The sequence below is a fragment of the Portunus trituberculatus genome, chromosome 22, assembly GCF_017591435.1.
Source record: "Portunus trituberculatus isolate SZX2019 chromosome 22, ASM1759143v1, whole genome shotgun sequence".
Taxonomy (NCBI): Eukaryota; Metazoa; Arthropoda; class Malacostraca; order Decapoda; family Portunidae; genus Portunus; species Portunus trituberculatus.
In genome coordinates this window covers 7,746,244-7,760,275 of record NC_059276.1, presented here as the reverse complement: position 1 = coordinate 7,760,275, position 14,032 = coordinate 7,746,244, and the positions used below count along the sequence as shown (strand labels likewise).

General features: G+C 39.5%; 1 protein-coding gene across 2 annotated transcripts in view; it reads right to left on the bottom strand.

Annotated features, from left to right (window-relative positions):
• The window catches only part of LOC123507415 (protein SSUH2 homolog), a 264,828-nt gene that overhangs the window by 250,029 nt on the left and 767 nt on the right, over nucleotides 1-14,032 (bottom strand). The window lies entirely within an intron of this gene.

Genomic DNA, 14,032 nt, shown 5'->3' with positions numbered 1-14,032 from the left:
TAGTAGTAGTGGTGGTGGTGGTGGTATGAAGGAAGAAGAAAAGAACAAAATGAACAAAAAAATACAAATAAAACAGAAAGAAAACAGGAAAAAACTGAACCTAACTTTCGTATCTCGAGGCAACAAGAAATAAATCTCGTTTTAAATTCAATCCATCATCATCAGCCGCCTTGCCATCAACACCAGCCTCCCACCGCGATGCTGCCCTTCCCCTTGTTTCCCCTTCCTGTTTCCCCTCTCTTCTTAAATTCCCCTCTCTTTTTTTCCTTCAATTTTCCTTTTTTTCTTTCTCCTGTTTCCCTTTCTCTTTAAATTTCCTCTCTCTTCCTTCTCTTATTTCCCTCACTTTAAATTTCCCTCTCTCTTTTTCTTTCTCTTATTTTCCTCTTTTCTTTTCTTCTCTTTCCCTTTCTCCTTAAATTTTCTGTTTTTTCCTCCTGCTTTCCTCTCTCCTTAAATTTCCTTCTTTTTTTTCTTTCTCTATTTTCCTCTCTCCTTTTCTTCTCTTCGTCATTATTAAATTTCTCCATCTCTTTTACTTTCCTTTATTTTCCTTACTCCTTAAATTTTCCTCTTTTTTCCTTTCTTATTTCCCTCTTCTTTTCCTTCTTTTCCTTCTTCCTCCCTTCTTTTTCCTTCCTCTGCTTTACTTCACAAGTTTTTCTCTTTTTTCCTTCCATTTCTTTCTCTCCTTCCCTTTCTCTTTTTCCTTTATTTCGCTTTCTCTTTAAATCTCTCTCTCTCTCTCTCTCTCTCTCTCTCTCTCTCTCTCTCTCTCTCTCTCTCTCTCTCTCTCTCTCTCTCTCTCTCTCTCTCAATCCTTACTAATCTCACTATTCATCCATACATTTTCTCTCCTTTTCTTTCTTCCTCCATCTATCTCTCCTTCCCTCCTGTCACTCTTTCCCTTTAACCTTATACCTCCTCTCTCTCTCTCTCTCTCTCTCTCTCTCTCTCTCTCTCTCTCTCTCTCTCTCTCTCTCTCTCTCTCTCTCTCTCTCTCTTCGTGTTTTGTGAGAGGGAGCAGCGACCATCACTCACAAAGGATAAGAATGTGCTATGCTTATCGATTCCCTCAAACGACACACATGAGGAGGAGGAGGAGGAGGAGGAGGAGGAGGAAGAGGAGGAGAAGGAGGAAGAGGATAATACGTGATTCTTTGACTTTTATTGTTATTTTGATTGTGTTTTTGTTTTTGTTTGTGGTTGTTGTTGTTGTTGTTGTTGTTGTCATTTTGTCACTACTACTACTACTACTACTACTACTACTACTACTACTACTACTACTACTACTACTACTACTACTACTACTACTACTACTACTACTACCACTACTACCACTACTTCTTTTTCTTTTTCTTCTTCTTCTTCTTCTTCTTCTTCTTCTTCTTCTTCTTCTTCTTCTTTTTCTTCTTCTTCTTCTTCTTCTTCTACTACTACTACTACTGACGATAACAACAATAATAATAACAATAATAATAATAATAATAGTAATAATACCACTACTGCTACTACTACTACTACTACTACTACTACTACTACTACTACTACAACAACTACTACTACTACTACTACTACTACTACTACTACTACTACTACCTACCACAACAACAATAATAACAATAATAATAATAATAATAATAATAATAATGATAATAATAATAGTAATACCACTACTACCACCACCACCACTACTACTACTGGAACCACTACTACTGCCACTACCACAACACCACTACTACTACTACTACCACTGCTACTACTGCTCACTGCTGCTACTACTACTACTACTACTACTACTACTACTACAACTACTACTACGTATGTGTGTGTGTGTGTGTGTGTGTGTGTGTGTGTGTGTGTGTGTGTGTGTGTGTGTGAGTGCCACCTAACTTAAACAAATTGTATATCCCAAAATACATCTCACTTCATTCAGATTCATTAATTAATTCATATATTCACTCATCCATCTTGCGGCGTCTGTCTGTTCCTCATTGCATTCATTCATTCACTTCCTTATTCACCAAAACATTCAAAGAGAAACAAAAATTTAGGCTAAGATTCTACATTCGCTTCATTATTAGAGGAACTGGTAGGCCTAAAGCTTCTTATAGGCGCGGCAATTAAGGAGGAGGAGGAGAAGGAGGAGGAGGAGGAAAGAAGAAGAAGAGGATTAATATCAATAACTTACTCTTCCTATATGGTTTTTTAATATCCTCGTTTGATGTTTGTTTACGAAGAAGAGAGAGAGAGAGAGAGAGAGAGAGAGAGAGAGAGAGAGAGAGAGAGAGAGAGAGAGAGAGAGAGAGAGAGAGAGTTTTGTATTCTAACTGAACGTATATTTGTCCATGAACGTGAATTATTGAAAACGTTCTTTTTTATAATTTTCTTGACTTTGCCTCATAAATCTTCAAAGTTACAAAGTTCGATGCTTTTTTGTTTTTATTAATATCTTTTGGGGAATATTTCAGAATTTTAAACGTCATTTCTATTCATTTTTGTCCAGTCAATTTCTTCTTATTTCAATTTGTCTTCTTTTTGTCAATATTATTTTCTTATTTTATTTTTTATCTATATTTATTTATTTTTATTTCTTTTTTTTCATTTTGTTGTATTTCCTTTTCTTATCTTTCATTTTCTCCTCCTTTTTTTTTGTTAGTATTTATTTCTATATTTGTTTGTTTCCCTGATTTATCTTTGTTCCTTTATTATTTATTTTTCCTCATCATCGTATATTTCCCTCGCTTTCTTACTTCTATTCTGTTTCCTCTTCAATCTTATCATTTTCTTTTTTTTCCTCAACTTCTATTTTCCTTTTATCTTCCTCTTTTTTTCCTCCTCTTTTTCCTCATCATCGTATATTTTCCTGGCTTTCTTACTTCTATTTTGTTTCCTCCTCAATCAGATAATCTTCCTTTCTTCTTTTGTTTTCCTTTATCTTCTCTTTTTTCCTCCTTTCCTTTGTGTTATTGTTTCCTCTTCAATCTTATCATCTTCTTTTTTTTCCTCTTTCCTCTTTTTTCCATCCGTTCTGTTTTTTTTTTTTTTCCTCTGACCTCCTTTCTGGCATTTTTTCCCATACACTCATCTGTTTCCCTCAGGCTCGTTAGTTTCCTTCACTCTTATCTTTTCATCCCAACAACCTCATTTATCCTCATTTTTTCCACCTCATCAGGTTTTTTTTCCACTAATCCTTCTTTCAGCACCTCCTTCACCCACTTCTTCAGCTTTTTTTTCAGTCTCTCTTATTATTCTTTCAGTTCTATTTACTCCTTTTGTTATTTTTTATTTATCATTTTTTCCACCTCATCCGTTGTTTTTTTCCACTAATCCTTCTTTGAGCTCCTCCTTCACCCACTTCTTCAGGTTTTTTCAGTCTCTCTTATTATTCTTTCACTTCTATTTAATCCTTCTGTTATTTCATCATACACTCCTACGAATCCTTCAGGCCCTTCGTAAGCCGTTCCTCAGGCCCTTTCATTCCTTCACTCTCTCCTTCATCTCCTTTCTTCCTTCTTTTTTATTTTTTTTTATTCTTTCTGCTCTTCTATTTACTCCTGTTATTTCTTCATACACTCCTACGATTCCTTCAGGCCCTTCGCAAGCCGTCCCTCAGGCTCTTTCGTTCCTTCACCCTCTCCTTCATCTCCTTTGCTCCCTTCGTTATGAATCTGTCAGCCTCTTCATCCCTTCGTCAGTATAAATTTTCCTGTCTTCCCCAAAAAAACATGTCCAATTTCATACGTCAAAAGTCCACGGCAAAGTTGATAAACATACGCTCCTCTTATTTTCCTCCCTTTCTCTTTTTTCCCTGTCTTATTTCGCTTTTTTCCTTATTTTTCCTCATCTTTTTTTTTCCTCGCTCGTTCAGTCTGCCTCATTTTTTTCCCTTGAGTGTTTTTTTTTTCCTTGTTTTCTTTGATAGTTTCTTTTTCTTTCTGTCTTGTGAGTGTTGTGCATGTGTCTCTCTCTCTCTCTCTCTCTCTCTCTCTCTCTCTCTCTCTCCCCAAGAAAATGAGATGCGGAAAAAGAATCATCGGAGAGAGAGAGAGAGAGAGAGAGAGAGAGAGAGAGAGAGGCAGAGAGACAGACAGAAACACATACAGAACACTGACAAAAATCACCACTAACACTATCGCTACCACCACCACCACCACCACCACCACCACCACCATTACTAATCACAGGAAAAGCATTAATTTATCACCACTTTCCGTCCACCAACCAAACCTTCAGAATTAAGCCTAATGGTACTATAACCCCGAAAGACACGATAAAAATAAACTAACACAATAACCACATGCATTATCTTCCCCTTACGAAGATTACCAGAGAGAGAGAGAGAGACAGAGACAGACACACAGACAGACAGACAGACAGACACTCATCACATATTCAGACTAGGTATAATCTATCTACAAGGAAACACTTCAAGACAGATGGCGTTGGTGTCAAGGGTACACAGGCAAACTTTAGGTGAAATATATTAGTCTAGGTCAAGATACAGTAAGGAGTTCTGGCCCGCTGTGTGTTAGACTTCACCTTCAACAAAGAACACAAAGGAAGAGCGAACAGTGAATATGTGTTAGGTGAAGAGGAACTGTTAGTGGGTGTGGTAAAAGGATAAGAAGTTTGTGTGTGTTTTAACTCCTTTATTCTCATTTTGCTTACTATTTTGTGATTTTTTACAGCTTCAGAAACTTATGTGGAGGTTTTAAATAGTAAAGATTCTGGCCATTAATCTTTTGACCTCCATAGACCTTTCCTGATGTCAATAAAATGGTCTAATTGTACCCAATAATCATGGTAAAAATGCGTCTCAGTACTGAAAGGGTTCATTTTTTTGTATATGTGTGGGGAGTGACTGTGTGTGTGTGTGTGTGTGTGTGTGTGTGTGTGTGTGTGTGTGTGTGTTTTGGTGTCATATTTCAATCATAATGAGATCTGCTTAATCTCTCTCTCTCTCTCTCTCTCTCTCTCTCTCTCTCTCTCTCTCTCTCTCTCACACACACACACACACACACACACACACACGGGAGGACTTGGTGAGGCAGTAATGGAGGAGTGACAAGCAGGAGAAGAGAGCGCTGGAGAGGCACCAACTCGCCCTGGGAAAAGTAAATAGCACAGGGAGAGAATAGAATCGAGAGAGAGAGAGGCGAACATGAGAAGACTCTTAGATGCAGTTCGTATGAGGAGCAGTCCGTGTGGAGTGACAAATGGAAACAGGAGGCTTGGAGGGAGGTGGGGAGAGGGGAAGACATGCTGCTGTGAAGTGGCGGAGAGATGAGCGAGAGAAAGCGAGGGAGAGACAGAGTGAAGGAGAGAGAGAGAGGGAGGGGAGAGGTGGAGGAGGGGAGAAGTGGACGCAGACACAGATGCTGAAAGGTGTGACGTGGATAGATAGAAGGACGGGATCTGCAACTGTGAAGAATGAGAGAAAACGAGACAAAAATCCTGGACAGACAGAGACAGACAGACAGGCAGATAGAGAAACGTTAGACATAGGTTGGTATTTCTCAAACTATTCTGTGCTTCACCTCCACTGTTTCAAAAGACTTCATCTAAATTCACACGAGATTTTAAGGTGTTTTTTTTTTCGATTCTAGAGGCAGAGTGACAAAATTTCTACATTACTAACTGGGGAAACACTTTGAAAACCACGCTAATCATCTCTGTGGCCTTGGAAAATAGTTTGGTGAGAGAGTAAGGCAATTTTGAATACGAACAATAGATACAAATGTAAATAAACACATCAGTAAAACGACACAGAGGTAATAATACTACAAAACAAAGGTGAAGACAGAAAGAGGACAGGAGACATCACCAAGACAGATCACCAACAGACACACTAGACTGAACAGCACTAGAATCTGATGAAAACCTCTGCTGCCGTGAATCTATTGGGACATTAAGCTGGGATTGGTGAGAGAGGCTGAGACTTGGGTGGTGCCGGCTCCTAGGCCCACTGTGATGAGGGGAGGGGCTTAAGCCAGGCTGGGAGAATGGCTTAAGCAAGAGGGAGAGGAAAGGAAGCAAAGGGGAGGGCTTTCTAGGCATTGGGGGAGAGGGATGAAGAGCATAGGTTGAGAGTGCCTGAAGAGAACGTGGATATAGGCAAAGAGAGAGAGAGAGAGAGAGAGAGAGAGAGAGAGAGAGAGAGAGATTAGGACCAAGAGCTGAAGGCGAAACTTAAACTTGCGAAAGGAAAACTGACAGAAGGATAAAAACTGCAGACAAGAAGAAGGAGGAGGAGGAGGAGGAGGAGAAAGAGGAGGAAGAGGAAGAGGAGGAGAAAAGAAGCGAGGATCAAAAAGGAAGTGGGAGAGGACAGGGCTGAGTCAGAGGGCGTGACGATGCCCAAGTCGCACATCATTAAATCCTGAAGAAGGAGACGAAGAAGAAGGCGAGGAAGAAAAAGTCGTAACGGGTCGTGGTGGTGGTGGTGGTGGTGGTGGTGGTGATGGTGGTGGTGATAGTGGGTCACTGGTGGGCTTTTTTGAGTGGGCTAAGCGGTGTGGACAGGATCTGAAAGTAGGTTTAAGGAAGAGAGGTAGAGAAGGGAGGAAAAGAGAAGAAAGAGAGGAATAAATAGAAAAAAGAATGATAACAACAACTACTACTATTTCTACTACAAGATAAAAAAAAAAAGCAAAAATCAGATGAAACAAAGAAAGAAAATAAAAACCACAAAAAGATAAGAAAAATGACGTAAAATGAGAAATAGAAAGAAGGAGATGTAATAAAAGTAAAAGAAATATAAACACTAACCAAAAAAGAAAGAAAAAAACAAAAAATCTGAAACGAAATTGAAAACGAGACAAGAAAGAGAAATACGAGGAAGACACAAACAAAATAAGAAAAGAAGAAGAAGAAGAAGAAGAAGAAGAAGAAGAAGAAGAAGAAGAAGAAGAAGAAGGAGGAGGAGGAAGGTATAAATATAGAAAACAGATAGGAAAGGAGAATAGAGGAGAGGAGAGGAGAGGATAAGAGAGAGAGAGGAAAGGAAAGGAGAGAAGAAAGGTGTAATGTTAAGTAGGATGGATTACAAGGAAGAGCAAAAGAGGAACATTAGGAAACCATTATGAGGTTGTGTTTGGAAGTGAGTTAGAAGGAGACTGTTTAACGTGTTTCCCAGGCTCTTCTCATTCCCAAACACTTCTATCTTTCACCTTCACTATTTCAAAAGGCTTTATTTAAGTGTACACGAATTTTCAAGGTGTTTTTTTTACGGTTCTAGAGGCAGATTGACAAGATTTCTACATTATTAACTGTAGAAACACTCTTGAAAACCCTCCTAATCATCCCTGTGGCCTTAGAAAATAGCCGTGGTGAGGGAGCAGAGGATTTCAAAGATATTTTAATGTTTCTAAAGGCAAAATGACAAGATTTCTACATTATTAACTGTAGAAACACTCTTGAAAACTCTCCTAATCATCCCTGTGGCCTTAGAAAATAGCCGTGGTGAGAGAGTAGAGCATTTCTAAAGATATTTCTATATTTCTAGAGGCAAAATGACAAGATTTCTACATTATTAACTGCAGAAACACTCTTGAAAATCCTGCTAATCATCCTTATGGCCTTGTAAAATAGTCGTGGTGAGATAGCAAAGCGTTTCTGAATACGGTCCTTAATGGTGTGGTGGTAATGGTAGTGGTGGTGGTGGTGGTGGTGGTGGTGAAATTATGTTGCGTGAATGATAATGAGTTTGAGATGGTCTAGTGGTGACAAAAAGTGATGGTGATTTGGTATAGTGAAAATGTTTGTGATGTATGATTGAATTAGTGTTTGCTAGTGAAGGTGTCGTTAAAATTTCTTTAGTGGTGAATGATAATGAAGTAAAGAAGGTGTGATAGTGAAATATAGTGATGGAATTTTTGTATAGTGAAAATGTTAGAGATATACGGTTCAATTATTGTTTTTTAGTGAAAGTATGGTTGAAATTTTCTTATATAGTGAATGATAATGAAGTAAAGATGGTCTAATAGTGAAAAAAATAGTGATAGTGATTTTGTATAGTGAAAATAATGATATATGGTTGAATTAGTGTTTCGTAGTGAAAATGTGGTTAAAATTTCGTTAGTAGTGAATGATAATGAGGAAAAGATGGTCTGAGAGTGAAAAAAAATAGTAATGGTGATTTTGTATGGTGAAAATGGTAGTGGATTAGTGTTTCCTAGTGAAAGTGTTCTTAGAATTTATAAGTGGTGGATGATAATGAGGTTGAAATAATCTGACGGTGAAAAAAATAATGACTGACATCTCATTTACTTTAAGAAACAAACAAAACATACTTTTCTTCCCAAATTATCAACTCTCACTAAATCTCATCCACAACCAATAAGAAAATAAATAAATGAATAAAAAAAAACATATAAGAACAGAAACAAGAGAACAGGAGTGCGCATTCTGACAGTCATCCCTTTCAAGCACCTTATTAGCATACGCATTCCAAGTAACACCCCTTGGACGCCTCCAGATTATAGCCTGCGCATTCCCGAGGCTGTCCGTGCGCATTCCTGAGATAAACGCTGTCCTCAGATATTCCAAATGGCGCAGAGGGACCATAATAAAGGAGGGGGAGAGGGAGGACACGAGGCGACATGGTGTAATGGCAGAAGTCTAATTATCACAGAACGTTAGTGTGTTTGTGGATGGCAGATTGGTGGCTCTCTCTCTCTCTCTCTCTCTCTCTCTCTCTCTCTCTCTCTCTCTCTCTCTGGTTAGGGTTGCTTTGTTGTTTTGAAAAGTCGTAGTGGTTTTAGTAGTAGTAGTAGTGGTGGTGGTGGTGGTTGTAATAGTAGTAGTGGTAGTAGTAATAGTAGTAGTAGTAGTAGTAGTGGTGGTGGTGGTGGTAGTGGTGGTTGTTGTTGTAGTAGTAGTGGTATTGATAGTAGTAATAGTAGTCGTAGTTATAGTAGTAGCAGTAGTAGTAATAGTAGTACAGGTAGTAGTAATTGTTGTTGTTGTTGTTGTTGTAGTAGCAGTAGTAGTAGTAGTAGTAGTAGTAGTAGTAGTAGTAGTAGTAGTAGTAGTTTCTCTTATTACAATTATTTTTCTATCATTGAGTTCCTCTATTTCAATTTTTCTTGTGTGGTTTTCTTTGTTTCGTTTCCTTTATCTAATCCGCATCGTTTATTTATTGCTATTTCTTAATTCTCTTCTCCTTTTCTCTCTCTGTGCTTCGTGTCTTTCTCTCTCTCTCTCTTCCTCTTTATTTCGTTTCCTTTCTTTTCTCTTTCCTCGGTTTCCTTCTATCATCCTCCTTCCTCCATTTCCTCTATTTGCTTGCGCGGTGCACCTTTTTCCTTCTTTCCTAATTCCCTTCCCTTCCTTTGTTCCATTTCCTTTCTCCTTCCTTCGTTTGTCTTTCTCTCTCCTCCTCCTTCCGTCTCTCGCTCTGCATTTTCTTTCTCCTTTTCCATCTCCTTCTTTCCATTATTTTCCAGCTTTTATTTGTCTTTGCCATCTTTAATTCTCTCTCTCTCTCTCTCTCTCTCTCTCTCTCTCTCTCTCTCTCTCTCTCTCTCTCTCGTTTTTCTTCCATTCTTCTCTGCCTCCTACTATTTCAATCGTGTTTTCTTTCCTTTTTCTCTTTTCTCTCCTTTCCTCTCCTTTCTCCGATCTCTTTGCTGCCTCTCACCCTCTCTTTCTTTCCTTTCCCCTCTTCTCTTTCTCCCTTTCTCTTTTCTTTCGTCTCTTCTTCATGCACCTTCTGTCTACCCTCTCTCTCTCTCTCTCTCTCTCTCTCTCTCTCTCTCTCTCTCTCTCTCTCTCTCCTTCACTATCCTCCTTGTCTGCACCGTCAGTCGCCATCCTTCTTCCCTCCTCCTCCTCCTCCTCCTCCTCCTCCTCCTCCTTCTTGTGCCGAGCCGGTGTGAGCCAGTTGCCCCCCGCGCCGTATACCGCCCAGGCCGCCCGCCAAAGGATCCTGGTCCTATCCACCAGGCGCAGATGATATAAATTCCTGCAGTAGGCACCCTCAGCAGCCAATCCAAGCACACACACACACACACACACACACACGCAGAGTAGGGCAGAACACACAGATAAAGAGAGCAGTTGCCACACACACCCACACGCGCGCACACACACACACACACTGACTATAACACACAAAGATAAAGGTTACAATGCAGAATCTCTCTCTCTCTCTCTCTCTCTCTCTCTCTCTCTCTCTCTCTCTCTCTCACACACACACACACACACACAAGACTGCATTATACATCAGACCGCAAAGCTTCAATCTAACCTCCATTTTCCTTTCCTAAAAATTTACACCAGCTGACTGAAAGGAGAGGAAGGGAAAGCGAAGGAAAAATACAAAGATTGCCAAACATGGATGAAGAAAATAAAAGATGAATAAAGACTCAAGAAATAAAAAGAGAAGACATTGAGATTCCGTGATGTGACAATTTTAACACCTCGACACAAGAGACTTAAAAATAATAAAAGAATCTAGACTCTAATAACTTGATCTCTAAGTTATCAGAAGGGATGTTTTTAAGAGCAAAGAATAAATTATAGGCCATAAAGTGTAAGGATTGACTGTAGAGCAACTAAAAATGTCTGAGTGATTAGTAATTAATGAAAAAATATACCAAATACCAGACGAAAGATCAAAATAGATACAAAACGTTTCAAATCACATAATAAGACTTAAAATATTCTCTTAACACTCCAAAAATGTTCCAGAATACCTTAAAACAATTGAATACCACAAAAATGAAAAATTACGATCCTTTACCATTGAATCCCTTTTAGACTACTGTGAAGACTGTAAAATGCACCGAAAAACAGACGAAAGATCAAAATAGATACAAAACTTTCAAATCACATAAAAAACTTTAAAATATTCTCTTAACACTCTAAGAATATCCCAGAATACCTTAAAAATAACTGAACACCACAAAAAAAAACATAAAATCTACGATCTCTTTACTGTTAAATCCCTTTTTAAAACACATTCCAATCTCCTACTAAGCAAAAAGGACACCAAACCCTCCAATAGATCCCTAATACGTAATCTAAATCCCTGCAATGCTACTGTGAGGACTGTTAAAGGTACTGAATAACAAACAAAAACTCAAAATAGATACAAAACGTTTTAAATCCCATATAAAGACCTAAATCATTCTCTTAACACTCCAAGAAAGATCCAGAATACTCCCAAAACAACTGAACACCACAAAAACATAAAAACTGAGATTTTTTACTATTGAATCCTTTTTAGAACGCATTCCAATCTCCTACAGAAGCAAAAGGAAATCGAGCCCTCCAATAAGTCCGTAATATATAATCTAAACCCCTGCAATGCTACTCTGAGGACTGCTGGAGCCTCTTGAAGGTCTATAAACATCGAAACAAGACGCCCCCCCTCCCATAACACGACTGGATCCTAAGACACACAGACACACAGACACTTCTTTTTCTTACTCTCTAAAGTTGAACCTTCATTTCTCTTCATCTCACGTGGTTATTGTTGTACTTATTCTCTTTCACTATTCTATTCCATCCTTCTCACGTCCTTTATCCGTTTCTCTTTTACTTCGTCTTCTTCTTCTCTCATTTTTGTGGTAGTTTATTTTCCTGTCTCGTTTTTTTTTTCTTGTTTTTTCGTGTTCTCGTTCTCGTTCTTTGTTGTTATTCTTTTCATTTCCCTCGTTCTTCTCTTTCTATTATTCCTTTTCTTCATTCTCATTATTCTCCTTTTTCTCCTAGTTTACTTTTTTTCATCCTCCTCTTCGTTTTCTTCTCTCTCTCTCTCTCTCTCTCTCTCTCTCTCTCTCTCTCTCTCTCTCTCTCTCTCTCTCTCTCTCTCTCTCTCTCTCTCTCTCTCTCTTTCTCCTCTTTTCCTTTCCTCCTCTTCTTTTAATTCCACCTTTTTATCTCCTCTTTTCTCTTCCAGTTTCTCTCCTCCTCCTCTTCCTCCTCCTCTTCCTCCATTTCTTCAGCTCCTCTTTTCTCCAGTTTCTCCTTCTCCTCGTCCAGTTTCTCTCTTCCTCCTGCTCTTCCTCCTTTTCATCCTCCATCTCTTTATCTCCTTTCTTCTCCTTCAGTTTCTCTTCCACCTCCTCCAGTTTCTTTTCTCTTCCTTTTGCTCCTCTTCTTCCTCCACCTCTTTATCTCCTCTCTTCTTCTCCAGTTTCTCCTATACCTCGTCCAGTTACTCTCGTCTCCTTCTTACTCCTCTTTATCTCCTTTCTCCTCCAGTTTCTCCTCCTCCTCTTCCTCTTGGCCACAGTTCGTATTTTCACCGCCATTCACACTTACACCACGCAATATTACTTCCATCAACCCGCCCACTGCCTTCCATCACCTCTCCCCTTCCCTCTCCCTCTTCCTTTCCCCTCACCCCACCCTCATCTCATTGTTACCCTCACGACAGAGCTTTAGGAACCTGCCCATCACCCTCTCACCCCCCCTTCACCTCCTTCACCCTCACATCACCCTCAGTTGAATGAAAATAGATGCCAAGTGGAGATAAGCAAACGTATGGTTCCAAAAACGTTGCATTTTAGTGGTGGGAAACGTTTGTCTTGAGAAATGTTGAGTCAGCGAACGTTTGTGTGGTAATTGCGTGTCCCCAGGGTGTTAAGTAGGTCACGTGTGTGTGTGTGTGTGTGTGTGTGTGTGTGTGTGTGTGTGTGTGTGTGTGTGTGTGTGTGTGTGTGTGTGTGAAAACAAAGGGATTAATTCGGTGTGTTTGTTTGTTTTCCGAGCGAGAGTGTTGTGATGTGGCAAGGCTTAGTCCGCCCGTCACAGAGAGAGAGAGAGAGAGAGAGAGAGAGAGAGAGAGAGAGAGAGAGAGAGAGAGAGTCATGGTTCTTCACCGCTGCCAAAGACCGTTCTCTTGATCATCACTCCGTCACTTAATCTGAATCTTTCGCCGCCTTAGTCTCAAGACAACAAAACCAAACACACACACACACACTCACCCACAAGACCAAACTTCACTCGCCCACTCTCCCACACTCTCAAAGATCCTACAGTCCCAGCCAGACCAAATTTCCGTGACCACAAGCCCAAGGAAGCTAAATGTGGGTCACTACAATATACACAATGAAATCAAAACGAAACGCACAATTGTCTTAAAAGGATCAGATCGTAATCCTTTTTGTGTTTCGGGGATTAAATTGTGACAGTATCTGCAGCATCAGCGTTTTAAAAAGGATTAATTTTAGGCATATTTTATTTATTCATCTATTCATAACATTTTATCTATCTTTTATGAAGGAAAATAGACCAATGCATTTTTCTTAAGTTCCTTCCATGATTGTTTAGTGAAATGATAGACAAAGTTTTGTTCAGAAGGACTGTTTTCAAATGCGGCAGTTGCAGTTGTTTATGTGGCAAGTAACAAGACTCTTTGGTCAACACGCAGAGAGATTTTGGCTTTTAATGATAAGATCTGCTAATGTATGGCTTGTGCTGCGTGCGTGTGAGTGTTTGTAGGGAGGCAAATGAGGCACAGAAGTCGTGAATTAGATTTGATTAGGTTAACAGTGAGGAGTCAGCACATGGAGAGGTAAGTAAAGGAAGACAGCACAGTAATTAACTTCAGTACTGGAACGCATTTCTGCCACAAGTAGTTTGATTAGACGATTTCATTTACATTAGGAAGGATCTATTGAGGTCGGATTAATGGCCAGCCTTCACTATTTTAATCCCCACATAAGTTTCTGAAGCTGTACCAAATCGCCCAATGGTCAGCAGAATAGATATGAAAGCATGTCATGATACTGAAGGGGTTAAGTTGCATTAGGTTGATAATAAGAAGGTACAAGTTAATATAAAGTTTGTACAGAAGGACTCACCAACGATTAATGTTGATGCGGCAGATCCTCGTGGCCCACTCCACCTCTCGCCGCCTCGCTAATCACTCCACTTTTCCACTCACATCGTCGCCAGAGTCTCGGCACTTCCACCTGAGCCACTCTGAGTCACCTGGGCACGATGCTCACCTGTGCTTCACGCGTCACCTGAGAGAACGTTTGTCTTACGTAATCACGAGAAACGTTTTATTTGGGAA